The sequence below is a fragment of the Egretta garzetta genome, unplaced genomic scaffold (genome assembly GCF_000687185.1).
Source record: "Egretta garzetta isolate BGI_Z169 unplaced genomic scaffold, ASM68718v1 scaffold172, whole genome shotgun sequence".
In the NCBI taxonomy this organism is placed as follows: domain Eukaryota; kingdom Metazoa; phylum Chordata; class Aves; order Pelecaniformes; family Ardeidae; genus Egretta; species Egretta garzetta.
The window spans coordinates 2,643,174-2,655,140 of NW_009258951.1; the positions used below are offsets into that span (position 1 = coordinate 2,643,174).

An 11,967-nucleotide genomic window follows, 5' to 3' on the forward strand; every position below is an offset into this window, starting at 1 on the left:
TTGAATAGTAGAGCTTTGATTAGTACTATCTATGATATATGGTAGTATTTGCAGACTTGGGCTATGCCTTACCTACACTTTTGTTCTCCAAGGCATCTTGCTCTTATTTGGAAAAATCTTAACTTTTCTTGCCAGAATACTCTGTATTTTTAAAGTTGAACAGTTGTTTATTTTTCTGGATGTACTCATGTAGTAAGGAGAGCTTACAGGTAGGCTGAACGGGAGATGCCCAGTTATTATTTTAATATCTGTTTGAACATAAAAGTGTGGGGGTGTTTTTATTGGAATCTCAAGTAACTGTTTTTGGAATGGTAAGCATTTCTTCCGAAAATGTCATGCTGGTTTGAGGATGGAAAATGCAAATAACAGTGAACACATGCATGAGTTTGACAGACTCACCTTGCCACCATGTTTGAACTCACATTTAATGAGATAGGCATGGTGTTAGTTTCTTGGAAAATTGGTAGGGAGGGAAAGAACATAGTGTTTTTTAGTAGAAATAAGCATCCTTCAAATCTAAACAGTTCCTAAGCTAAATGTCGATACATTAAGCAGTCATACCTAGTCTTTACAGTCTGTCAAATTAAGCTTAGTCTGCCCTTATTAAGCTGTTAAAAATTGAGCAAGAGCTTCATGCTTGCCCTTAAGAACTGACTCTTGCCAATGTTTTCCCTCATCAGTTGAATCACTGTTTACTTTCTACTGAGAACTCAGTGTGCAGCATATTGTGTGACTGTGGTATCTTTTATGTAAACAGCATAGGCATTTTACTGTTTATGAACAGTGTTGTGCACGCCATAGTAGCACCTGACACCAGAGACTTTTAAATTTCTTTTAAAAAGATCTGCCATGTTGTGGTTTTTTTTTTTTTTTGGTTAAGTTTTTCAGTACAGAGTCAAGAACAAGAAAAATGGACACACTACAAATAGCACCAAATGAAAAGGGAATGTTGGCAGATCTTACGCAATACAAATGCTGAAGAGTCTGCTTTATGATTGCTGATAATTACTGCCAGCATTATTTAATATGGGACGTGCCTATGTATGTGCACTCACAGTGTGCTTCAGGGTTATGAATACTTGAAACTCTATTTCAAAAAGTTGTTTAATGAGGGTTTGCTTTGCTATATAATTAGTTCGCTATCCTAGCCTGGTGAATAACAGTTACCAGCAGGTGAATTTCTGTGGTCTATGTAACTAAAAAATAAAAATGCCTATGCTTCTTTTCTTATACTTTATTTCCAGTTTGAAATCAAGCACAAAGGCTAAAGGATGCACATGGCCTACTTGAGATACTGATTGATCTAAACCGTAGCATTGTACCACTTTAAATATATCTCTTATTACTTGTGGAACAGAAAAATATTAGATTCATTTAATAAATGGGGCTAATGGTTGGATAAAGAATCTGTCAGACTAGCACTATTCCTGGAGTCAGTCCTTCCCACATTTTCACTTTTTTTTTTTGGTCCCCTTTGTTTCTTTCTTGTAGAAGTTGTGATGTTTTCAATGCTTTAGCATTTAGCCTTTGTGGAACTTCTTGAGTTTCATGTTCCCAGTCATGGTAATGTGCTTTCTTGGCTCCTATTTCTCTGAAGCCCCACAAGGTCTGTGGAATTTTACATCTGTTGTACAGCAGTTTGATTTTATGTTTTCTGAAGTTTATGCAGTAGTCAGATTTTGTTTCATGGAGCATACATGCGAGAGTGTCTCATGCATTGTGTCAAGTGCAAAGCTAATTTAGGAGGTATACAATAGGTATACATTCAGACTTACTCAGTATACCTTTATTTCTCCATCCCCCTGTTCCCTTTTGTTTCTCTCTCTTTCCTGTAGTTGAGGTCTTTTGCCAGAAGCTGGGTATTTTCTGAATCCACAGCCACCACAGGAGTAAGAATTGTACAACAGCAGTGTTGTCAGGGAGTGCAGGTTATCAAAGTCCTTCTTTTCAAGGGACAGTACTTTTTAAAGGCTTCTCCTAACGTGAAATGTGAATTGTAAAAGGGAAGTATCATGAGCCCGTTTTTCGCTTAACAAATGTTGCTCTCACAGGATCACCATGAATTAGGGGGTAATAGCCATCTTTTTGAGATAGCTTAATAAAAATCAAAGGTTTAATTAGCCTGCAGACTTTGCCTCTCCATTGGATTGTTTCTGTAGAGACAGCTGACCTATGTGAATAGGTGTGTGTTTGTCTTTTTCCCTGTGTTGAATATGCCTTCCAGACCATTAAATCCACTTTTAAATTTCTTACTCTAAGTATTTAAAGCAGAGATGGGGGTAGGGAGAGCAATATTTTTAGGGGAATTCTTACAACCCTTTTGATTAATAGTCTTCAGAGGAAGTGGGAGGGGGGAAAAGAGAAATGGAAAAATACCACACTAGCCTAAAATTATAATCTTACTTTTTCTTGTCTGGAAAGTCTAATGGTTTAAGAACTTGGGTTTTTTTATAACTTGGAGTAAAAGCAGAATTTGTAACTCCTTTTCAAACTTAAATGAAAATGTGTTTTGTTTCCTGAGTTATGCAATACTGTTAAACTATAACAAAACTTTGTGCTGGCTGTCTACAGACTCACTTATGTAAATAATGAAAGTGATTTTAAAACAGAAGCGTCTTTCTTTTTATCTCCAAACTATTGCTTCCCATTTTCAAGGTCTTTCAAGGTAGCAAAATCCATCCTTTTGTTATAAAAGTGTAATAAAATCAAGCAGCTGTCCCATTATGCTGTATTTTAATCAGCCTTTCCTTTGCTTAAAAATACAAAATCTGAGTATGAGTGTAGTTATCAGTGGTTTTGGTTGCTCAGACAGAAGTTTGGTGAGTTAAAGAACGTGAACTGATAAAGATACTGTCTGTAGTCAAAATTGCTTAAAGCTTGCATCTTGGAACTTTGACTTGGAATATGTTTAATTGAAACTCTCCAGAAACACCAAGATAGGCTTCTAATGCATGACAAGGCCATTTCTGATGGAACAAAGCTGCCTTTGTTAGAAGCAGAATGCAGACAGCAAAGACCGTCTCTGCTTTCAGGAGCTCATTGGAATGTCTCTAGCAAAGAAGAGTTGATCTGAATAATTTGTGCAGCATACAACGTGTTTGTTTATGGAAATATCTTGTAAGGTGGCTTCAGAAAGCTTAAGTCTTTTATTGTGTATTTGCCCATATGTGTAATACAGGAGTTCGTAACTGATAGAACTCACAATCACACAAACTGCAACCCAAGTCAGTGAGAGCTGTTACAGTGAGATGTAAGCTGATGGGGATGCCACAGGCCAGCTTATTCAGAAATAAAAGCTTGTGTAGTCTGAGAATACTGGGCAATCAATCTCACTAGTAAGAAAAACTCTCTCCAGTCTCAGTACGTGGTGCTAAAGAGGTCAGTTTCCCAAGAGCCTGTCTTGGGAAAGAGGAGTTACAGGGAAATCAGTGAAATGTCTTGAAAAACAATTGGCCTGACAGGCCAAATCGCCAAATTTATAGGAGAAAGGAAAGCTTTAGCACTTTGTTTCTTTCTCTGCCATTAGGCCAATAAAAGGCAAAAAGCTTACAGAATATCAGAAGTTTAGCATTAGCAGAAAAAGACACGAACAAAAATATTTTGACAGGTCTGACTTAAAACGCTGTGTCTTGATTTTGTAGAAAAGCCTCTGTGGATTTGTGAGGTAGATTAACATCTTGTCTGAGTATCTCAACTTAATTTTATATGTATGAATATATGCTAGGAACCATATAAACTTTCTCATAGCACTTTTTTGTAAATTATGTTGGAAAGAGGAATATTAACCTACTTTAAATGATGCAGCTTCATCCTTTTCCATAGGAAAATACAGTCCCAGTGCTCACTTAAGAAGTGTGTGTACTAAATCAGTTAACTAGACATTAAAAACATTACTTTTAGAGAATGCAGAGTTCCGTTGCTCAGTTTATTTGGAAGATTGCAAAAAAAAAAACAAACCCAAAACCACACCAACCCCAAACCCACATATAATAAAAAAAGTAAAAGTAAAAATTCAAATACTGTGAGTAGACCCTGGGTGATTCAGGTGAACTATAATGAAAGAGTATTATTTATAAGTTATAGATCACTGATTTGCTTTCCAGGTAATACAGTGATACAAGTCATTAACATCCTTTTCTCCTATTTGGTCTAGACTGGTGGTCTTTAGTCTGTGTTCTGAATTTTATCACAGTTCTTGCCATTAGGAGTTTTGGAAGGAAGCTGAGTAATATCTTGAGGGCATCCAGCGGAGTGTGATTACCCTGTTGGATAAGTGACACCGAGGTATGATCTGGGGGAGAATTTCTGTGCTCTTTGAAAGTAAGTTGTTCCTACTGGATGTTTTGAAGTAGATAAGTGACTTCCTTATCAGTAAGGCTGAGTGATTATGTTGGATGTGGTGGACAGTTTGATGGGAACAAGACTGAGGAAAAAATCCTCCCAAATGATCTGGAAGCAGGTTGTGAGGCACCTGTGGCTCTGTGCAGAAGCTGGTACTGGTGAACATTCAGACCATACATGATGCTTGGGTTTTCAAGGTGCTGCAGAGCACCGCTAAATTTACCATTTGTGGTTTTTGCCTTAGTCCCAGTCTTACTGCATAATCTGCTTTTACTGCCGATGGGGCCTTTTTTGATTGTCAGGACATTCCAGGGATTCTGGATAACGTACTGTAGAGCAGTGTGTCTGAAATATCTTCCTCCTCCTCCCCCCTCCCCCCTTTAAATTTTAGGTGCCCACAGAACACATTTATGGATTTGCATCATATTGATGACTTGGGACAGTGCGTTTGTCCTTGTGTTTCCTCAGATTGCTTCCTTCATGTTTTGTTCTGACGTCAGCACTCATTGCTGAACTCTTGGGCATTAATATCTAGGAATTTGTTTAGAAGGTTCTTCTGGCAGCTGAAATAACTCTCTGGGTTGACCTGTGCTGTTTCTTTGCATATGACTAGCAGTGTTGGTAAACAGTAACTTTAGAATACTATACAGTTGGTACTTGCATTCCTGACCCAGTGATTGTTCTTTTATAATTTAGCTTCCTGTCTGGAGACAAGATTAGATCTGACTTCAATACTCAGGAACAACAAATCTGAACAGAATCATACTTCCCTCAGCTTATTTTCTTGGGTGAACAGAACTTAAGAGGAAGAATGCTTTTTTTTTTAAATGGGTTTAGAAATTTTTGTACATATACATGCATTGTATATATTAGTATATTAGTAAATATTATATTGTAATAATATTGTATATATTATATATTAGTAAATATCTGGCAATTACCTATACAAAAAGTGGCCTTGAAGAAAATACCTAGTTTTCAAGAAAATACATTAAGCCTTTAGGTTCAAATTAGTCACTTAAACATATGGAAAAGAATACCCCAAGCTAACAGATTTCCATCCATCACCTTCATGGTGTATTTTCATGCTATGTAAATAGACTAAACTGCGGCTAGCTGTTGCTGGGTGTGGGAGAAGGACACGACAGGAAGATACTTGGGCAGTGATTCTGCCGCGGTGACTGGAGAATGATGACACTGTCTGCTCAACTGTGCATGAGCCTGTTCTTCCCGCCGCTGCTGCACTGTTCTCCTTGGTAACCCGGACTTTGATCTGAGAGCTTTCCTCTCCAGTAGCTCTGACATGTCACCTGCAGTCACAGTGATGACCAAAGCAGGGAAGTGCTTTTTTTGGCCGGTACCTATGGGAAAAGTTTCTCAGCCTCAGATACTTACTGTTGATAATGGGCTGGGGGAGAGTGTGGGGGTTGTTGCCAATGGGGATGGGTTTAACTCTTAAAAGATTTTCTGAGAACAGTCAGTCTTTTAATATAACATTGGCTTACAGTAGTAAAGAGAAGTGAAGTGTTTTTCAGTATGCCCTCTTCTGTGCTGTGTGAAGTCCTGTTCAAGCTGTCCATTGCATTCTCTGCTTCAGATGCCCCTCTGAAGGAATGCCAGCTAATCGTAAAGAAAACTGAATCAATTAATAAAATTTCTCAGACTTGTGCGATCCTCTGTGAAATTAAATATAGCTTGTGTTAGATTTCAGACTCCGCTCAGGCGTCCTTATCTTTGCCTTTATGCCTGCTCAGAGGTGTTGTAAAAGATTACTTTTGGAGAGGCCATCTGAGAATCTTCAATAACGCTGCGTCTGGCACAGAAAGCGTTGGTGGAGGGCATTTGCAGTCATGTATCTGTTACCAATGAATTTAGCCTGAGCCTGAAGTCAGTTATTAAAACCAGATGGGACTAGAAACTGGAATAAACTCTCCTTACTTTGTCACTCTAACAGATTGTACGGTATCTTCAAGAAACACCATCATCAACATAAAATTTAATCTGTCTTTATGGTTCTTTTTTTCCAGTGCTGGATATATGAAATTAAAATATTACTTGCATAAAACTTGCATTTTTTTTTCAGAAAATCTTCTGTGTCCCAGGGGTCATTTGTGGTGTCATTTAAATGCTGACCATGTAACCATGTTTTTCTTTCTCTCTAGCATCCTGCTTCCATGGTGTTTTACCAGCAGATCTTGAAATGCTTGTCAAGCTTTGCATAGACACAGTTTAATCCCTTTAAAATAGTATTAGCTGGTGCAATCTTTCAAGGAGACCTTTGGATCATGTTAATGATTGTCTTTACTTATTTTGCTAATTAAAATAGACACTATGTAGCTGGATTATGTTTAATAAAAAAAATCAACACTACTTGTTTGCCAAAGTTCTCCAGATCCCTCGAGCTGCCGTCTCATGCTTTTCTCAGAGTAGACACTTCAGGGCATTGTGTCTGAAAGAACACATGATGAAGTAGTACATTAAGTATCCTGTTTGGGTTTTAGGGTTTTTTTTTATTTGGTAGTGTAGATTGTCAGCTCTTTTTATCATGTAATCAAAACTTAAATGGCCACCATTTGCCAAGATGAAGAGTAACAGATTGAGGTCGTCTCATGACAAACTGCAATACTGACTGAAGAACAGAGGGAACCTATTCTTTTGGTGAGTTTTACTCAAGAGTTTTCTAGACTAAATCAGGGTGGTTTTCAACGCATTCTTTTTTTTCCCTAACTTCTCTGGAATAATATGACTGCAATGTTCTTGAGTATTTGCCTGACAGGGAAGGAAAGAACTAAAGAATCATAGAATTGTTTAGGTTGGAAAAGACCTTTAAGATCATAAAGTCCAACCGTTAACCTAACCCTGTCATCCCACCACTAAACCATGTCCCTAAGCACCTCGTCTGCCCGGCTTTTAAATACCTCCAGGGATGGGGACTTGACCACTTCCCTGGGCAGCCCATTCCAATGCTTGACAACCCATTCTGTGAAAAAATTTTTCCTAATGTCCAACCTAAACCTGCCCTGGCGCAACTTGAGGCCATTTCCCCTTGTCCTATCACCTGTTACCAGAGAGAAGAGACCAACCCCCACCTCACTACAGCCTCCTGTCAGGTAGCTATAGAGGGTGATAAGGTCTTCCCTCAGCCTCCTCCAGACTAAACAACCCCAGTTCCCTCAGCTGCTCCTCGTAAGACAAGTGCTTCAGACCCCTCACCAGCTTTGTTGCTCTCCTCTGGACATGTTTCAGCAATGTGTGTGTCTTGTAGCGCGGGGCTGTCCTGCTCAACTCTCCTCTGTGGTAGGGTTGATTTAAACTTCTGCAGTAGGGTTGAGTTCACCTAAAAAGAGGGTACAGGCTGCACCTCTAACCACTTGCTGTTTTCTGTGTTACTCTCTGGTTTTCTCTTAAGGCCTCTCTCCCATGTAATACTGTCTCTTGTTGTTCTTTTTTCTTCCCTGCAAAACATGATTCTACTTCCTTATCTCCCTTGAACTGGGCTGACAGCAAATGTCAGGGAATAGTGAGTGGTAACATGTATATTCCTGGGGAAAAGGTTCAGTAAAAGAAATGGCAAAGCACCCAAGGCTATGAGACATCAGTTATAATTGCTGTGTCATCTCAACTGCATGATTGTAGGTGTATGTTTTTATGGATTTTTAATTGTGGTTGCTGAAGCTTGATGATATTAACAGTGTTTGTCAGATGAAAGGTAATTAAATTTCTATTTAAATTTTGAAAAATTATATTCTTCAATAGCGGCCATTAGAATCTTACTTTTGTTTTCTCTCTCTCTCGAATTCTAGTAACTTCTTGCCTATCTATGCTTGTATTCAAAACTTAATCTGCACACTGTCCTCTCAGTATTCTTTGGGTGTTGTATTACTGCCAAAATTATTTTGACAATGTAATTGTCTTCACGTCCCTTTCTGAAAAATTTGTGACTCTGAATCTCTGTACTGTCAATTTATCTTCCTGTGGAAATGCAGCACAGATGGTTTGTAACTCAGTGTCCCAGATTCTTGTGAGGAGAGGCTCACTGTCAGGTCCCCTTGGAACTTTTTCTCTTGTAATTAGATTACTTTTCAAAACTCTTCTGCCAGTCCTTGGTCTATGACTTTGTGTTCAGTTTTTCCTTTACTTCTATCATTAAGCATTTTTGGAGATACTTTTTTCTTCTTTCTCTAGCTGAGGTAATCATCCTAAGAACTGATACTTCTCTACCTAATTATCTTCTAATGACTGTTTTTAACATGAACAGTATAGCTGCTTTTCTTACAAGAAAAAAAACCACCACCCGAAACCTAAATCTTCCCTCACTGGTGACTTAAGATAGTTTGTGTTAGCCAGCGACAGATAGTTTTGGCACCAAATAAAAGTAACTCATTTTGAGATGGAATATTACTTGACATGAGTATTGAAACAATATTCTAGATGAATGGCCTTAAAATTGTGAGTTTAACCAAGACAGTCATAACAACTCCCTCTGTTGTAGAGGGCTGTTGTAGGACCAGCACAGTAGAGTTTGTTTGTTTATTTGTATGCTCTTTTTCACACACTGATGTAAAAGGTCCAGTTTTGGTGCTAGTGGTGCCTGGAGTGTTTCCCTCATCCCTCTTTCCCATTGCTCCCTCAGTTCAGCCAGCTGCCAGCCAGATGAGATGTAGCTGAAAAATAACCCACAAAACAAACCTGGTGAGGTTTTTTTTTCTCTCGCCTCCCTCACATCCTTGTCAGAGCAGTTCCCAGATCTCATCAAGTGTCAGCCCACAAGCGGAGACATACCTGAAAGAGCATGGTGGGAAAAGGAATTAATTAAGTTGGACAAGAGCTGAGAAAGCTGGCATTGCCAGAACTATGGCATGAAGCTGCCATCTGCCATAATATTTATTTGTACGTATTATGTAAACATACTCTCTGTTTAAAGAAAAAAAATAATCCCACAGCAGTATTTGTAGCTGACTTCTTGGAGCCTCTGGCTCTTCTTCTGTGGCCTAACCTCTGCATAGAGTTATTTATGTGAATATTTGTGTTTAAGGACAGTAGAAGAGAAGTACTTAAAAATTTTAAAGCCTTCCAGCTGTAACCCAAAACTGTTCATCCAGTAGGTGTTTATGTGTCCTTTCCCGCAGAGCATCACTGTCATGATCATCTGCAAGTTAGTGCCCACACAGATCTCGAGCGATCATGCTGTGTTGTTGGGTTTTGCAGGGTTTGTTCTGGTAGCAGCTTACGAATCTTTTACCAATTTTCAGATTTACTGTTGCTGCAGAAAGCACAAAAGAGAAAATTGTGTTTGTCTGCGTATTTCTTTGGTAGTAAAGTGGATGGATGTTCAACAATTATTCGAACTTGCATCTCTGCTTTCCTTGTACAGTGACTGACAAGGAATGAAGCAGTAGCCTTTCTTAGTTGAGACTGAGCGATAAGTCTTCAAGAGGTCAGTCAGGTTTCAGAGAACTGTCGTTACCCTTCTTGCATAAAAAGAATGCGTAGCTTTGAAAAGGCACCAAGCTGTTAGTAAGTCTAGAAATATCTGTGTTTAGCAAGGCTGTCATAGTGGGAGGATAAATGTATGTTCCCTTGGCTCCCCTCAGGTATGATTGGTTCAATGTGCGTTGTTTAAAGGAGATTTTAAACGTCAAATTCATGAGATGAAAGCTTTCATTGCAGATAGATGAGTTACTTTGCATTGCTTCGTGTTACTCAGGACAACAGTGAGGTTGGTCTGTGCAGTGTTTATACCTAGGAAATCTTGCCTGCCACAGTGTGATATTTGCTATACTACATGTCATACTGTAACTTCTACTATGGTTGTGGCTGTATCGACATGAAGATCATGTGTATAAATGTTTATTTGTACATTTTACAGGAAAAGCAGCTTTATGTGCAGCAGTACCAACCCTGCAACTTTCTTCCTACCTTTAAGCATGTGTGAGAGTTTGCTGCCCTGGATAACTTCTACAGATGCATAGGAAAGAGGCTGAAGTGCCTGCGATGGCACAAAGAGAAGTCCAACAGCACTCGACGCTGTGCTGTGTCGTCTCTCGCGGCCCTGTGTCCTCCTGCCCCTTGGCCTTTCCCCTGACAGGCATTGCTGCCTTCTGAACAGCACCTACGCAGGGCTGTAAAACAGCGTAACATGGTGATTAGTACACTTGCACTTTGAACTTGCTTTCCTTTGCTTATAAATGTTAGGCGGTTGCCAACTTGGCACAGGTGCCCTTGTGAGAAAGATGAACCTGGGAGTGTTTGCAGTCTCCCTCTGGTGCAGGGCTGCCGGGAGGTCTGTGGCCACAGTGGTACCCATGGTGGTACCCGCTGGGCTCTGAGAGGGAGGGGGGAAGGAGCCTGGTGGGGGAATTTGTCATTTGAAATGAAATGACAAATTTCAGACTTTCCCTGGAGAGTTTCCTGGGCACTGTAAATCACCGTTACTTCTAGACTGTGATGGAGAGTTCTCTGGCTGATACACTTCTCTCAAGACTAAGCAATGCTTAATTTACGTTTTTGTATGCTTCATATTTTTATATTAACAAACATTTCTTCCCAAATAGAGAGATTGATTAGTTCTCTTGCATGTAGTAACAACATCAGTGTTTGCTAGTACTAACACTGGGTTATGATGAAGCTAGGGATTGCAGGTGACAACCAAGTTTGTAGAACATGAGGCAAGCTACGTGTCCAGTTGTTCTCTGTTCTCCAAGGTCTGTGCTTGCTCTGTTTGTTAGTTTGGATGTTCTAGCAAGTGTGTTATATGGGCATAGGCTCATCCCTGTTGCTAGAAAGCTTCACAAATGATTTATAAATTCATTGTTTGTGACATGCCAGAGATCGTTTTGTTCTGTGACAAGTGAGTATGTAGGTAACTTCTCAGTCTCGGGGAGACAGGCAGAAGCACCCTGCTTCTTCTCAGTAGTATAAAAAGCATTACTTTGTTCAGCATGGGAAAGCTTTTTAAAATGAAGACCCCTGTTGTGATGTCTTCATAATTTATCAAAAAGATTTACATTTCTAGTGCCACAGAGTGTTCTTTGTGGGTTCATTTGTCAGTGGGTATTAATTGGTTGAATCAAGATTTGTTTTTCTGCAATGCATACCATTGAGCTAGATGCTATGAGCACTTAAGCGCTATCTCAAGAATCTCACTGTAACAGAATATATTGGCAGGGTTGCCATGGCCTTTTTAGCACTCTGGATTTCTGCCAGATTACTATAAATAGTTTAAAAGGCAAGTGGCTTACCATTACTTGCAAGTAGGCTTGCTGAAAGTTGTTCCAGTTTGTTGCAGAATGAACGAATAGGCTGTCAGGGTCTTTTTTTTTTTCCTTGTTTGGCTTTGTAATTGCTCACTGGATATTGCCTAATAAAAGGTATTTTTATGGGCTGTTAGCTTTGCAGTGTTTGGCATTGTAAATATGTGTGTGTGTATGTATGTATTATTTTCTTTATTTAGATTGTAACTCCTGTAACAAACTGATTCATTTCAAACACATGTGGATGCAGTCCCTCACTTTATAATCACCCTCTTTTCAGCCGTTCTTTTGCTAAAAGCTCTGATTCTGCTTCAGCATAAAAATTCTATGGAAGTAAGGTTGTAATTTTTCCCATTTTTTACTATTTTAAATC

The 11,967-nt window shown here is 39.2% G+C and overlaps 1 protein-coding gene across 1 annotated transcript in view; it reads left to right on the plus strand.

The window, feature by feature from the left end:
- Positions 1-11,967, plus strand: part of ARHGEF26 (Rho guanine nucleotide exchange factor 26) — a 59,376-nt gene that overhangs the window by 17,794 nt on the left and 29,615 nt on the right. The window lies entirely within an intron of this gene.